The sequence below is a fragment of the Thermobia domestica genome, chromosome 16, assembly GCF_964235325.1.
Source record: "Thermobia domestica chromosome 16, izTheDome1.hap1.1, whole genome shotgun sequence".
In the NCBI taxonomy this organism is placed as follows: domain Eukaryota; kingdom Metazoa; phylum Arthropoda; class Insecta; order Zygentoma; family Lepismatidae; genus Thermobia; species Thermobia domestica.
Genome location: NC_137469.1, coordinates 97,863,843 through 97,881,026, shown reverse-complemented (window position 1 = coordinate 97,881,026; position 17,184 = coordinate 97,863,843). Strand labels below are relative to the sequence as shown.

Sequence of the window (17,184 nt, the reverse complement as noted above, 5' to 3'; positions counted from 1 at the left end):
CAGTTGAGATTTTGATCAGAGTGGAGGCTCTTATTTACCTGGAGCCCCGGGGCTATAGCCCCCTAAGCCCCTCCTTAATTCGGCCCTGCCATTTCTTTATGCCGTCAGTTATGGGAACTACATTTGCACACCTTGTATGAATATAAAAGGAAAGTTACATGGATGCAAATTAAATTTTATAATATTATTATAGATCTTATAACTTATGGGAGATTGAGAAACTGAACTCGCTGGTGGAAAAGAATGTTAAACTCAACCCATCAATAGAAAGCTTAAAAAAAAAAAAAAAAAAAAAAAGTCGACAAAACATATAGAGTTTGCAACTGTGTCACAAATACAAACAGAGAAGATGCACATTCTCACGTACTGGCACCAGAAACGAAAACTAGTAGCCTTTATTGACGGAAGTTGAAAATTGAAACAAGAAGGAAGCGTTTTAAGTAAATATTGGTTTCGCGGCATTCCACAACTCAAAGGCAAGTTACTTTTTAAGGTTTAAGCCTTCCAATTTCCCCCTCGTACTCTGCGCCAGTAGATCCAGTTAATACCACAAATATGTAATCTCACTCATATTCTCTTCTCTGTTTTCTATCATCACTGGAAGAAGATTCATTACAATATTATATAGTTCGATAACAGTGGTTGCAGGCAATCGGTACTAGTGAAAGTGCAAATACTTGACTTAACAAAGTTATATTGTGGTCGTCGGTTTACCAAATAGATATGTCCAGTTCACAAATGGAAATTATGAATCAAGGAAAGTAATAAAAAGGAAAATAATAAGAATAAGAAAAAAAAACATCACAGAGCAAAGGAAACTCAAAATGATGCATTTACTTACACTTTCTGTATATGTACTGCTTTTAATGAAGAGAAATGCATAATTTAATCTATATTGCAGGATGTTCTATTGACACCTCACATTTTATCCTGTTGTAGAGCAAAAATATAGGGAAATCAAACCACAAGATTTAAAAAAAAAGAAAAGAAAAGAAAGAAAGGAAAGACTTCCCAGTTTTTTTTTTTTTTTTTTTTTTTTTTTTTTAACAAGCAGTAATATACTGTTAAACAGGTCAACTTTAGACACAAAATTTAAACATAAATATCGTTATTATGCAGCGACGCAACTATGCTAGTTGTCACTCGGGCCAAAAACGCTCCCCAAATGCTTTCCTCAAAACTGTGTGTTAGGTGGTTGATAATTCCTGATACATTAAATGTGTTCTTGTCTGAAAATAAGGTTATGTCCCAGAATTGAGGTTTGGTTACTATATCACTTATGAGAATGAATGAAATCGGTTAAATAAATCAATGATATGATAATAATAATACTTTTATATTTGATACAATATTCTTCGAGATATTCTTTTTTCTCTTCGTAACTACAATCCGTATGTTATTACTAAAGGGCCGGATTTTAAGGTGCAAAGTTATAGTCGTAAAAAGGGAAAGAAAGATGCTAAAAAAAAGTGTTCGAAAAGAAGCTGATAAAATGCATATACTTGCAGTAGATACAAAACAGTGACATAAATATTCTTTACTGAACAACAGCAAACACAAGGTCTACAGAAGCAAAGGTAGATTACTGCGTTTCAAGAAAATTGTACTTGATTATGCACAACATTTCTATGTTATCAAACGAAAGGTTCTGTGGCTCAAGAGATCCTCGTATGTGAAGAAACTTCTCTCAACATCAACAGAAACCAGTAGAGCATGTCTTGTAAGCATAAGAAAAGGGAGTTCAGTTGAAGCTCCAAAGGTTTCTACATCAAGACTATTTCTCAAATTTAATTCAAATTTCTTTCCGGGAAATAAGTCAAGGTTGTCCCTCACACTTGTCAGCTTCACCAACTGTTCCTCCTTCTCCATACCTTCTTCGTCCAAACCATGAATTCATCATGCAAATAATTGTAGTCATGCATTGAGAGAAATTTCAACTCCAGGACTTGGGCACAGAGCAATTATTGAGCATGCTTAACGGCTTCTGTGTCTGTTCAATTTAGAGCAGAAACGGATCCTTTGATTTTGTCGGTTTTCGTACAAGGAAACTGTACACTTTACCCAGGTACTCCACTTGGTTATAACTAGGGACATGAATTTTCCTTTTATTTTATCCCTGAAATCGGTGTTATTTTTCGGCCAAAATCGGTGTTATTCTTCGCAATTTAATACAAGCAAATTGGGGTTATTTGCTTTATTCTGTAATGATTTTGAAAAGCAAGTATATTGTAAATATAGAGAAAGTGGTCTGTGAAAGCTAATTAAATAAAGTATAATTTTAAAATTAACGTATAGTTTTAAATTTTGATATTTAAATTTAAAAGAATAAATTATATTTTTGGACTTACCATCTAAGAAAAGCTCGATATCCCTCCTAAACTTGGATTTATTTAATGTATGATTTGAATACGTACAAACGACTAAAAACCACACTGCAGTATTTCTTAACATTTTCTTCACTTAAAGAAAACACAGTTCACAATATAATTATCTAAAACGCAATTCATAGGTTTAGGATTAGGAATTAGATTTCTAGACTGTCGGAATCTAAGGCCATTTAGCACGTCACGTATAAGAGGAATGACGTCCCTCGGCGACTACACTGTCCGATGAAAGGAAAGGAAGAAAGGATTGGGGAATGAAGGGAGCACCCTGGAACCTATAAGTTAGGTATTACCCCGGCATTTGCCTAGTGTGAATGAGGAAAACCTTATTCAGGGTGGCTGGCCTGAAAAAGCGTTTCATACTTTTTCGACCGACTGGCAATTCATAGCATAATGCTTCTTAACATTTTCTTCGCTTCAAAAAAAAGAAAAAAAAAAAAATCAATTCACAATATACTTATTCAAACCACAATTCATATCATTATCAACACACATTTTCACTTAATGGTGAATTGATAGTTTTTTGAATGTTTCTTATTTTTCAAAAGAACAAAGTTGTCAATATTTCCACTTTTTTTCTTTAAGGTTATGTCTCCTTACGGTAACTACGGAATTCTACTCTGAAAAATATCTTTCAGAATCAATGTTGGAACTCGCAAAGATATTGCTTCAAGAGCACAGGCAGCAAAATCTCAGGGGTAAACTTTCATTAACCAACCGGTCTAAAAATAACAGGACTGATGGTCTTCTGTGAATCATATTTTGTTGTTAAAATACAAAACAAAAAAAAAAACGTGTTATTTTATTAGTATTACCGGCCAACATGGCGATTTCGCGAATCTACCGCTTTATGCAGTGCATTTCGGTGTTATTTTTAAAAAGTGCCAAATTCGCGTTATTTCGCGATTTAAAAGCACAAAAAAAGGCCTTCTATAATATATTTAGGTATATCTATATACTCTATTTTTGCTTTTTTCAAGTTTTCGACGTTATCGTTAAAACGAAAATTTCACGTCCCTAGTTATAACAAAGAATTGTGGTAAGTGGAGCTCAGTGACTTTGTAACACTGAAGTTCGCCACCCAGTTTTGCTGTCACTTTTCATTGCTGTAATTTCAAACCTTTTAATCTGTCACCTAAGGTTGCTACTGATATTATTTTAGAGCTCGAGTAACAGAACAAGGCTTCAAAAGTAGCATAACCGCTCAAATAGAGTGTAAATAATTCATTTCCATTAAAACCATAAGAAAAAATGGAGGATAAAGATCAGGACCGTAACTTGTGGAGAGGCAGGAGGGGCAACTGCCTCTCTAGGGAAGCTCCCCGCCCTTCGAGGGGGGGGGCTTTTTAAGGCAACATTTTCTTACTCCATATACGATACGAACATGAAATTATAAGTGAAGCATGAAACTATATTACATAAACAAAGCAGCATACAAAAGGTAAATAAAACAAAATCGTAGGCCAATTTCAGTGGAAAATATGTCTACTATTAGGAGCTTTAGAAACAATATTGATTTGTATGGCTTTGAGATTTGTCAATATTGTCTCCTTAATTAATTTTCCATGTATGGAACGGGCCCAGGGGTGTGCAGGAGGCCTCATAGGCTCCAAGGGCCCACAAAGAGTAAGATAGAAAAGGCCAATTTTTGAATTTTGCAGGAGGCGCAAAACAACTTTTTCTAGGGGCCCAAATATTAATGCTTGCCCTCCCAGAAAAAAATGTAAGTTACAGTGCTGATAAAGATGCTGAAGAATCAAAGAAGTAAAAAGTGGGGGGAAATTTGTAAATCTTAAGAAAAAGATGCAGAAAGGTCAACGAATTGTGCCCAATTCGCTTCATTTCATGTCACAAAACATAAATTTTGAACTCTGATTTTTAAAAATTTTTAGGAAAAGTTTTCTCTGTACCTTAACCTTAACCTGTAAAAAAAACCCTTAAAATTCGCTCTGTAGATATTACGTATCTCAAATGTATTGTATCAAAATTTAAACTTGTTAATTTTCTAATTAAAAGAAAGAAATTATTGGTTTGGGTTTAATGCTCCTTTTAAGCTTAGAGGTTATATGAAAAGAGACATATTGCTTAAATTTCGATTCCGATCACTTCTGGAGTTTTATCTAAACATTTGTTTCTTCATCGGTAGTCGAATTTGGAACCACGCACACAGAAAGCAAGTACGTTAACTCTTGTTAATCATTTTTTTAAAATCAAAAAATCCAATATATTTCAATCAAAAATTTTATTGTACGCCTTATATATGGAGAACTACACATAGTGTGGCCAAACTCAAACTATCACTTAACTCAGTATGATGTGCTTATCCCGTAGAAAATACGAAAACTCCATTTAGAGGCCGTTCAAAAATTTTGTGGCCCCTGGTCCAATATTTCAACAAAAATTTTATTGTACGTCTTATATCTGGATAACTACACATAGTGTAACCAACAACAAACTATCAGTTAACTCAGTATGATGTGCTTATTCCGTAAAAATAAATAAATAAATAAATAAATAAAAAACCCGATTTAGAGGCCATTCAAAAATTTTGTGGCCTCTGATCCAAAAACTAATTATTGGTCAAGGTCGCAATCTTTTGATCTATTTTTAGGTTTCCTAAAATCCTTGTTATTCTTTCTTTTTATCATTTTCCCATTTCCTTGATTGTTTCTACAAGTATCAATGTTTGCTATTAAATACGTTTCTGAAATCTCTTCCTGTGACAGGAACATGATCGCTCATAAACATCGTGAATATACGAGTATAACTAGACGTGAATAGTTAACTAGAATGATGTTGATAAAGCAACTAAATTTTAGCATTGATCAGTGTATGATATTGTAGCATCCTTAGTTTGCGCACTGAATTAAAAATGTAACGTTGTTTGTTTTCATTTCACATGTAAATTTGAAATATGTAATAACCTGATGTAGTGCCATTTTTTTTAAACTTTATATTGAGTTGGCAACATTGTTCGCCTTGTAATATCACATATTATGCCAAAGAATGTCCTCTTTTTCCTTCTGATATTTGTATGGTAAAATTTCAGCGTTTTCTGTCCATTAGTTTAAACCTTACAAGTGCGTGAGTTTAAAACTTAGAAGTCAATACATACATTTGACGAAGTCTAAACTATACTTTGGTGGCCTATAGCTCGAGAACCAAAAGCATCCACGACATATTACGTATTTTATATGCATACTCATCTCGTCAAAGTGTACTATCACCCAAAGTTTGGTTACTATCTTTTGTGTACCGCGATTTGTCAGTGGTAGAACGTTCACCTCTGGTGCGTGGGGTCCCTGGTTCGATCCCAGATGGGTTCAAGTGACCTTTGTGGTATACAAAACCGTGTGCATGAGATTCCTCGGGACTTTTCCGTTTCCTTCCACTTTATTCATCCCACCATTCCATTCATTTCTCATCATCACCGTCTCCTTTAGCTTAACCGGCATAATCATTGGACGTAAAACTGAAACATTTCGTTTTACTTTCCTTTGTGATTATGAAAGACGAGAATACTGTTGTCTAAATTTGGAATCGAACCCAGGACAGAGTAGTAGGCCTACCGCTAACCGTTCATCTACTACCATAGCCTCATTTGACCATATAAAGAATATGAATGAAACATGAAGAAGTCAGCTTCTTGTTATATGATGAAAATCACTTCCTATTCTGATGCACTGCATCTAATAGTTTGGTTCTATACATTGCCTTTGTCCTCCTTTCTTTACTTTCTAGTTGGCAGAAGGAATACCAGAAAGGTGCCTTCAATTAAGGACAATTATTCTGCTTTACGCACGGTTTGTTTGTAAACGTTCCACAAAGTAGGTTGCAGACGTGATGAACATGAATTTATTTAGGAAGACCACGTACAGATGTATAGGCCTACCTATAAGATCAAGGAATCTCGTTTACTCCAAAAACTTGCATTTTCGTAACATTTGTCCATATTTGTCCATATTACGTATTGCTCGTGTAAATGGCCCTATTTTATATATTGATCGTCGTCTGATTTTTTTTTTATTTGATTCACTGACCTTCACCATGTTTGGAATTTTTCAAGTATTGGAACTGAGCTTTTTCGTAACTTTATGGTTGGTATACACGCCTTTGGCGCGAGAGACCCAGGGTAGATTCCCACTGAGAGCTTGCATGGTTCAGATTCCAAATTAAGCTGTATATTCACGTGTTACATAGTCTTGGCATTAAAATGGGATGTTAAACTTTGACACAACAAACTATGCATCAGCTTGTAAATATGAAGTGTTTAATTGGATTGGATTTGAAGTTTTGCGTTCCTTTTCCTTCTTGATATATATATGGGAGGGGGTTCCTCCCGTTTCCTCCCACAATCTTCATTCCATCATTTTATTCATTTCTCATTATCACCGTCTCCTTTAGCCTAATCGGCATAACCGTGGGACGTAAAACACAAAAAATTCATTTCATTTTATTATATTTATAGGATAACATTGACCCATTTATATCTATATATAACCCATTTATATCAAAGATATATTTATTTATTTATATTTATTTTGAATCCTTCCCGAGGCTCAGTACGTCATTTCAGGTTTTGCCGGCGGAGGGCAAAATTGTTGACCGATATAAGAGTTTCAGATAATTACTCCCTGACGAAGCTATATGACTTGTGGATATACAGTTTAAGGCAGTAGTTCTCAAAGTGAGGGCCCCGGACCCCTCGTGGTCTGCAGGACCTAGCCAGGGAGTCTGCGACGCTTAAAAATTGAAATGTGTTGTAATAAAATGGAACTCACAACTGTTATGCAAGAAGTATTTCCTACCAAGAAGTATGTTAATAATATCTTCCAGGTTGAGAGTAAAGTTGAAGCTACAATTAAGAAACTTTAGCTATGAGCAGTGCGACTACAAAACAATAAATATTCATCATTTCTAGTGCTCAAGGACTTCACTGATTCTTCACGTGAAAAACTCTCTGAAGAAGTGCACAAAACACTTGTAGGGCACTTGAGAGCATTAGCTGCAAGTTTTCGAGAATATTTCCGTCCTACAACCTGGTAATGGTTGGATTGAAAATTTACAAGGTGTGAATCTCTCTAACGTAGAACAAGAACAGCTATTGGAACTATCCTATGATATTTCCTATGATATGGAAAAACGTTTTCAAAGAAAATGGACTTTGTAGCTTTTGGTTGTGTGTGCGTTGTGAGGATGAAGACATTACAACATTTGGTATCTTTCCTTACCATTTACTTATGTGAGCAGACCTTTTCTGCTCATTGCAGTATTAAAATCTTAAGGCGAAATCGTCTTAATGTGGACTCGGACCTAAGATTGATACTGACAAAACTTACTCCAGATTGCAATGCAATTATGGAAAAACAGAAAAAATTTCATTCCTCACATTAGTGACCCCACATTCGAGAACATTGTTTATCAAGTGGATACTTTTTTTTTTTTTTTTTTTTAAGATATTGATTATCAGTTTTGAAAGTTACTGTACTTTCAATTAAAATTTCGTTCACTAGGAAACAATCATGTATCTTTAGAACGAATTACTTATTGCATCATTTTTCTTGTCAGTAGTAACTTTAATTAGTATATTATTTAATACTATGTGAAATTTCAGATAGCATTGCAAGGGGTCAGATCACTTTCTGAATGAACAAGAGATCCGCATTATCGGAAACTTTGAGAACCACTGGTTTAAGGTACACCGAACCACCATAATACGTTTAAACTTTCAAGGATCTTCCACCGGGAATCGAACTTCGGACCCTTACGTAGTGTCGGATCTAGCCCTAGGCCGGGGGCCTACGTCTCCCCAGTTTCTTGAGTTACAAAAAAAAGTTATTATTTATATATTTTTAAAGTTTTATAGTAAATTCATGATACACCTATCATAGTCTCGGCTCTGCCTCCCCCCCCCCCCAGTTTTTACCTTCCGCCTCTGCCCGTGCATCAAAGATGTGCGCATTTAGTTACTAGACTAGCGGAGAGGATCATGAATGAAATGATTAGTATTCGGTGGTTATGTTTCTATGTGAAACGGGATACTCCCTTGAAAAGCCACATTCATCGCAAGTTTACATTATCTAGGATCGAACCAGGGACGACTTTTTACACTACTGAACCACTTTACTGAGCCACCGTGTCCTCAAAGATCTCTCAGTGAAATATCTACGTGATCATACAAATCTACAGTTTGGAATATGTACGATTGAATTAAGTAAATGAGGAATATATATATATACTGTATTTGCAACACAACTATTTATTTGGTAAACATTATACAAATTAAAAAAAAAACAGAAAACAATTACTCTATGATGAGAAAACTAGTTGTTAAAGGTGGTAACTTATCAACTTAAGAGCCAGTACTAACAGAACACTTTTAATTATTATTATTATCATCATCATCACATTTTCCCCTTTCGTTTAAACATTCACAAGAAAGGAACTATACACAAAATACATTCAGGATATACCCTTTGGAATTACAAACTACAGATATAATAAGCTACTAATTTCTTATTAGTAATTTCAACTACTGAAATTAAACATTATCATATTGAAAGAACATTGTCGCCATAACCAATTAAGATCATTTAGCACTTTTCTCCGGCGAGTCGTTTGAAGTAACAGTGTAGTTATTGACACACCAAATTTGAAGTATCTTCAACCACAAACATTCAATACTAAATAATGCAATTAGACTTCAATTAGAAAGAAAGATAAAGGTGTATTTTTTCTTTGCCTGCATATTTTAAGCGTAAATGTGCATACAAAATAGACAAAGAAGAGTTTGGCTAATTAAACAATGCTTTTAAAAAGGTCTGTCCCGACAATGATAATTAGATTGTCTAGAAGTTTACTTTCTAACAAGTTTCCTGCTCTAAACAATAGGCCATTTTTTAAAAATGTTACAATAGCTTCTTCATTTTGTGCCTATGTGCTAATTTATAGCCGTGCACATAATTTCTTCTTACTGGGAATAAAATTAAAGCATTAAAAATCTAAGGCCATTATTTTGTCTGTAGCTAAAGGATGTTCTAAAAGTTAAGTTGAATCTGGAAGCATCATAGACTCGAAACTTAAGAGTCACGTCAACGTGAAGTAATTTGTAAACTAGGGTTTTCCTCGAAACGAGTGAAAACAAAATTTTCGCGACATCTCTTCTAACAGAAACATGCATTTCCGAGACGGGCATCACTTTCATACCTTTTTGAGACGAAACTGCCTCAGTTCTTGTCTCGTAGACAACTCTAGTACATATGAGTGGAGAGAGAGCTCTTCCAACAAAAAAACATACATTTTTCCGAGACGAGACATTACTTTTATGACACCTTTTTTGGGACAAGATGGAATCAGCTCTTGTAGACAAGTCTAGTACACATGAGTAGAGACAGAGCTCTTCCCAAACCAAATGCCTTTCTCGAGACGAGGCATCACTTTCATGACACCTTTTTGAGACGAGATGTCCTCAGCTCTCGTCTCGTTGACAACCCTACGTATGTAAAACGTTACTTAAATTTCCAATTCTAACTACAATACACATGGTCCAACCCCAGATTTCCTACCAATGTGCGTATTAGGTTATTGATATTCGGGGGATTAAAATGAGGCCAAACAGGGCATAGAACTCTGAAGGTGTAATAATTGAAATGCGACAATGGCAGCCTCTCGTCTTCTCAATACACACATCATTATCTGGCGCCAATAACTAAAATAACTATATATTTCTTGGTATAGAATTGAAAGTGCCTTATGTTGTAAATGTATAATATAGTGTAAGATGTTTGCAAATCTATGCATGACTTCGGGACTCGTAGTTAGTATAACGTCGTCATCCAAATTCATCTCCGACGACGATCTGAAGGGTAAGAGAACACAAGTGTAATTCACAGCTATAGGCACACTAAAATAGTTAAGCTTGGCGACTGTGAAAACAGAGGAAAAAGAATGTGTATATTGTGGTAGTTGAGTATAAAGTTAGAAGCCAAAAATGAATATTTTATATTTTTTTATTTCGGAAAAAATGAAATGAAATATGTGAGTTTTACGTCCCACGATTATGCCGGTTAGGCTACAGGAGACGGTAATGATAAGTAATGAATGAAATGGTGGAATGGGGACAGTGGCGTAGGGAAGGGGGGGCGGAAGGGCCGGGGTCACCCCCAAAGAGGTCCGACAATGTACTTTGGTACTTTGATGTTTGTAATTTTTTTATATATTTTTATGTTTATATATTTTTTTGTTTGTAATTTTTCTATATGTATCTATAACAGCACTTGGGCCCCTCCCCAAACACATCCTGGCTACGCTACTGAATGAGGAAAGTGGGAGGAAACGGGAGAACCCCGAGGAAACCCACGCACACAGTGTTTGTCCACCACAAAGTTCACTTGGCGGGGGCTGGAACCCCTAACACCAGAGGTGAACGCTGTACCACTGAGCCACCGCGGCCCCACATTTTTTTTTATTTCGGAACACGACTAGTAGTTAAAATTACATAAAAGGACAAAAACCGGAGGAATCTGACAATATACCTTTTTATTACTAAACAGATTTGGAGGTGAAACAAACGTTCCTGGAAGGGATGCTTCAGTTAGTTTCTTTGGGAAGATCAAAATATGATTGAAGCGTGCGAATTACTCCTCTTTTTGCCTGTAATTCACACCTTGCCTCCTATTGCGCTCATTTGGCGTCCAATTCAAGTGTGGAGATGGACTGATTGATTGGTATTTATTTAATTGTCAACTGCACATTGGACAAGAACTACAGCTTTGATCACTGGGATCTGAATTACTTTGGTGTATTCGGTGCTTTCCCACTGGAGATCAAGCCTTGGACCTTGTGCACGAACGACAGAGGTATTAACTGTTACAGCTGCAAGGAGGACTGGAGTAAGTGATGAACAGCATATTGCCTAACCATACTAGCTCCCAACGTGAATTGAATTCATATCTCCTACTCCGAATCTACATCTGTTAATCATATATTTACGGAGAAGGCAAATATGCTCCACCCTTCCACCTGTCGGCTAGCATTTTTCTAACATTTCCTTTCAATTTTCTTGAACACGTGAAGCTCCAGAAAAGCCGTTGCAATGGTTATCACGAGTCGTAAGGAATTCAACTGTCAGAATTTCTTAGTATTTCACATCAGATTTCATTTTTTTTAGGCAAAGTCCGTAGGGTTTAGGTCAGGTGACAGTGAAACCTATTCTCACGCCACCTTCTATCAATATGACTTCTGGTAAAGAAAACAGCCTCATCAATTAAAAACAGTTTTTATCATTGGTCCAACCCTTCCTTAAACTTTGTTCATTGATAGCAAAGATGGACATACATCACTTTTTAAAATATACCAATTTTATGCTCAACTTACTTACGTAACATTATAGTAATATCGCGTGCTGTACTCTCATGTACGATGTACGCCCAGAGATGTCCCAACAGACATAAACTAAACCGACAGTCATTCGTGAGCCTCTGTAACCAACTACGGGAAACTGGAAGCATAACATCTCACCACTGACTGGTACAGTGAATGAGGCAAGTGTTCTAGCTGCTATCGCAATAGATTTTCATGTTAGCAAATGTTCCATTGCAAACAGTTCTGGCCTGAGTCAGGAAAGTGTTATTCGTATTCTCAACTATCAGTCTTCAATTTTTTGACTGGGCATTAGAAAAAATGAAATGAAATGAAATCTTTGAGTTTTACGTCCCACGGTTATGCCGGTTAGGCTAAAGGAGACGGTGATTATGAGAAATGAATGAAATGGTGGAATGAAGAAAGTGGGAGGAAACGGGAGAACCCCGAGAAAACCCACGCACACGGTGTTTGTTCACCACAAAGTTCACTTGGCGGGGGCTGGGATCGACTGGGCATTAGACTAGAATACACTTGATTTGTCTTGCATCTTGCTTTGTGACGAAACAACATTTCTAATCATGGACAGGTGAATCTCTGAAACATGTATTATTGGTCTGTCGACAATCCTATATTTGCTGCATCAAATGGAACAATAGCATCCGTGGAGTGTAAATATGTGGTGTGGAATAGTGCGGCAACATACCATAGGGCCACTTTTCATTGAAGTTGTACTAGATGCTCGAAAGTATGTCGACTTACTAAGGAATAACCTTCCACCGATGTTAGAAGACATTCCACTTGAGATCAGAAGGGAACTGAATTAGTTATGGTTCTGGTACTACGTCTGTCTAGCGCACAGTGAGTCTGATTAAATTCTATCTTAAGGAAATGTTTCCCCATGGTTGGATTGAAAGAAAGGAACCTGCCAAAAGGCCAGTTCATCCCCCGATTTGATCTTATTGCTGCCTATAATTTCGATTGAAATGGTACATGTATGACAATCTGTACATGTTAAACTGGAGGTTTCTCGAACAGCTAATAGACAACATTTTGAACATAACTTGTGAATTTGTGTGTTGTGTTGGAAACATTGGAACATCGGTTAAGCTATGATGCTTGTCTCGTACCAGTGCTGCTGAATGGGGCATTAGCACTCGCTCTTGGGTCCTTTCGATGATATCTCTTGACGTATTTGGACTAGATGCTTGTAACAAATATCATCGACAATTTCACCACTTGTTCTTTTCTTTACATTACACTTAAAGACATTGTTTTATTTAAAAAATATTAACACATATTGTTTACAAAACCCCACTCAATTGTTTTCTTCTTTTTCTTTTTCATTTAATGGGCTACAAGTGTAAGCCCTCATATACACTTGGCGTCTGTTAAAACAGCTCATAGATTGTATCTTCCATTTCCGACCTATTCGTTGTGTAATTTTTAGGTTAATCGCTCTATATAGTAGCATGAATGATTACAATACATCAGGGAGACACTACTTACCTAAACTGTGCGCCTCTATGTGCTAATTTCAAAAATTAAAAAAAAAAAAATCTTAATTTATCAGTGAGACAAGTATCTTAGCGCATGGGATGTCAAACAGTGATTGATCGATGAAACAGGGATCGGCTAATAATATCACATTTTTAGCGAGTATCTGCCAACACAGTAGCCGCATGTTCTCTGTTTTCCGTAAGATCACCGAATTCAAGGAGTGTGGAGATTGGTCAGTCAGTACTTACGTGAGATAGAAAATCTTTTGCAGTTTACACACTAAGCGGAAGTATCTCTAGTCTTTGTACATTTTTATGTCCATTGAGGTTCCGGACATTCCATGCAACGAGGTCGTATTTGGCATGTAGATTGAGAATGTCCTAATCGCTAACACTTGTAATGCTAGAGATTAGAGTTTCTGAAGGAAAGGAATAATGAGACGAAAAGACGTTATTATCGTAATTGCTGGAAAATCTAACGCTGTTTCTGGTGAAACCTGAAGATTCCTTACCACAGAAACAAGAGTTAAGTATTGGATACTATACTATGATTACGTCATATCATAAACCAGGAAACAACAAATCGTTGTGCTAAAGTTTGACCATTTTGTAGACGCAGAATCTTTTGCATCTACATAATCATTATTAATGATGTTCCTTAATACAATAGAAACTACTGTCTAGCCGCTAAGAGAAGATAGGAGACATTTCCAGATAGGGAAGTAGTTAAATTATAGAGAAAGAAAGAAAGAAAAGAAAAGGAATGAAGAAAATCCAACACTTTCAAATTGAATTAGACGTTTTTCTTAAACACGTATTTGTTTACTGTTCCTTTTCAACGCGATGGCGGATCACAAAAGAAAAATTTAGAATTATTGACACGTTAATGAAGCTATAAACCAAGTGTTAAGGCGTCTATACTGGTTATAACTATGTGTCAAATGTTCCCATAATGGAAGTTTATGACGTGTAAAACACCGGGATAAAAATAGTGCTTTTTATCTTTTAGTTTGCTTAAAGAATGAACGTTGAATGTACTTTTCATCTTTGGGTTGCTATGGTAAAATTCGTTTCCTGTATTTGTCTTCGAGAGTTTTAGTTTCAATTAGCTTACTATTACCAACAAAAGATATCATGAACAATTTTGCATGTGTAATTTAAGCAATATATGTAAGTATTTTAGAAATTATCAATGTTTCTTCTACTTTCGAGCGACGATAGAATAAAAGAAAGTGTGGCAATTGTTAAAAAAGAATAACAAAATAAAATGAAATAATAAGAACGCACAAAACGAATTCTAACCAAAGCATATATTATTTAAGAAAATAATATCGTTACAGTTTCGGCAAAGTATCTTCGCCTTCATCAGACACATTATAAAATATAATTTCTAAGACTACAGTTTATATATCTCAGAAAATGAGAGGGGTTATGTCTAGGAACTTCCAATTTTCTCATTTTCTGAGATATATAAGCTGTAGTCTTAGAAATTGTATTTTATAATATGTCTTATGAAGGCAACGAGACTTTGCCGGATGTAGTATATGCTTTGATCAGAATTAGATTTTTATTTTATACAAGAAATTGGAAAGCAAGAATGAGTGGTATTAAAAAGAAAATAGTGTCCAAAGGATTTACTCCTTTCATTTTCCCTATGTCTCCAGGGATGTTTGTCTGCCCATTCGTCAATCTCTTGTCTAGAGGCGATACTATTCAATATGCCCGAACCGAATATTGATCTTAAGGTTTTAATAAGATTATTATCTATTAGGGTGTTCAATTTTTTCTTTAGCCCCAAAGTAAGAACATTTTATTGGAATGACAAAAATTGTGAATCTTTCGAAAGCGGATCGAAAGAGGAAACCTACTAACCCATATCATTCTATTCAGCTCGATGAGATATATCTATTTATATACAGGGTGAATCTGAAAGATGTGCACATACTTCGGGAGGTGATTCGTAACATCAAAAACAGACAAAAAGTCCTCTTGCATGTTGTCGAATTCCGCGTTATATACGTACGTTGTGCAACAACTTTCTATTTCGTTCCAATTGTCAGGATTCGAATTTCGATTCCAAGTTGGCACCCGTGTCACTCTCACACGACGCAAAATTCGATAATATGCAAGAGGACATTTTGTCTTCTTTGGATGTCACGAATCACCTCCTGGAGTTTGTGCACATCTTTTAGGTTCACTCTGTATGTCTCATCTTAGAACATTTTTTTATCGTTCAACACTAACAATATTTTAGAATTTTCATTTCGTATTCTTTGGCGCTATACAAAAACTAAGTTTTCGTATATATGAGTAAGGTAATGCTATGATAATACGGGAATAAGGTTAATAGTTAAAATGTATGTTGCAGCATTTATTATGACCTTTCGGAAGTAAGTTCATCTGTTTTTTCTTGATTGGATTAGTATTTAACATCCCAGTTTTAGTCATTAACACATACTATCAAAGAGCAATTGCTGATCCGCAACAGTTTAGAAAACTCGTAATGAAGACTTTTATGAGCATTATTCCGACATGCGAAGAGTAACGTAAAAACTTGACTTGCATACATTTTTTTGACTCAACACGGAAATACGATTTTGATTAAAGCAGAAGCAACAAGGAACGAAAATAGATTTTGACTTTAAATGGTAGAAGTCGATACCTAGAATGACAAGAAAGCGCTAATATCTACGAACTATTAACACAAACGTATTATTACGTACATGTCATTGGAACGCATTTTTAAGGAACAATTTTGAAACAGGAACACGTTTTCTCATCAATTAAAAAAACACAAATCGAAACTTTCTAAATTGATTTGTTTTTCTTTTTTTTAGACAAAGGAACGGAAACAAAAAAGAAACAACTTTGTTTAATCTACATTATAGAAAACATACTTTTGTAATTAAAACTAATTACAGTATTTCGTTTCAGAAAGAATCACGCAATAAGATTTTTTTTTTTTTTTTTTTTTTTTGTATTTTGCACTAGAAAAGCAATTTCTAACTTAAATGATTCTTCTTGCAAAATTTTACTAGGTCAGTCGTATACACTCCTACGCCCTGCCATTTAACTAAATTTCACCTACATACTTAAATCACAATTGTTGAATACTTTTTTTTTTCTTTTCAAAGAATCTTGTTCTTATAATGGAATTGATTTATTCAATTTGTTAGGCCTTGACAGAAGAGAAATCCTACGTACATGCAAATTCTTAGGACAAACATGTTCCTGAAATATGTTAAACAGTTACTTAAAAGAAAATATAACTTATTTTGAAATATTAAGGTATTGTTTGTTAATTTATATTTTTCATCATAAACGTATTGTACTAGCAAATTACAATCTGTTTTTCAAACAATTTTAAGTTGCACAAATTACAAGGAATATAATATTATTTAAGAAAACATATATATATATATATATCTTTGAATAAAGAAAGCTCATTATTATTTACGAAAAAAAACATAAGAAACATAAGTACGTGTAGCTACTAAATTTAAAATTATTTTAATATATTTTTAGCAAAAGACGGTTTTAAGATAATATAATTTTGCACGGACAAATTGTAACACATATAATCTTCAGCGTCAAGTACAATTTAAATTTGTATATAAATAATTTGTTTAACATAGCAAGGTGAAATAATAGGTTTCCAGTCAATTGCTCACAAGAAAATGTCTTAATTTTGGAAACTCCAGCGACAAGTGCAACAAGCTAGATGATAATCAACTTTAGTCATTATCTTAATTACTATTCGAACTTGCATAACATTTCATTCATGATGTAAATCAGTGACGTTATTTTGTAACGCATTATAACCTCCTACAGGGAAGAGCCATACTTGGGGGTCATTTTTTGTTCCTTTTCCCTCCTCACCCTGAGACGACGGTTTGCTGAATTTGAGTAAATCATTATCTTCTTTTTAGATTTTTCTTCTC

The 17,184-nt window shown here is 35.0% G+C and overlaps 1 protein-coding gene across 4 annotated transcripts in view; it reads right to left on the bottom strand.

Moving 5' to 3' along the window:
• Window positions 1-17,184, bottom strand: part of LOC145673262 (uncharacterized) — a 333,328-nt gene that overhangs the window by 119,556 nt on the left and 196,588 nt on the right. The window lies entirely within an intron of this gene.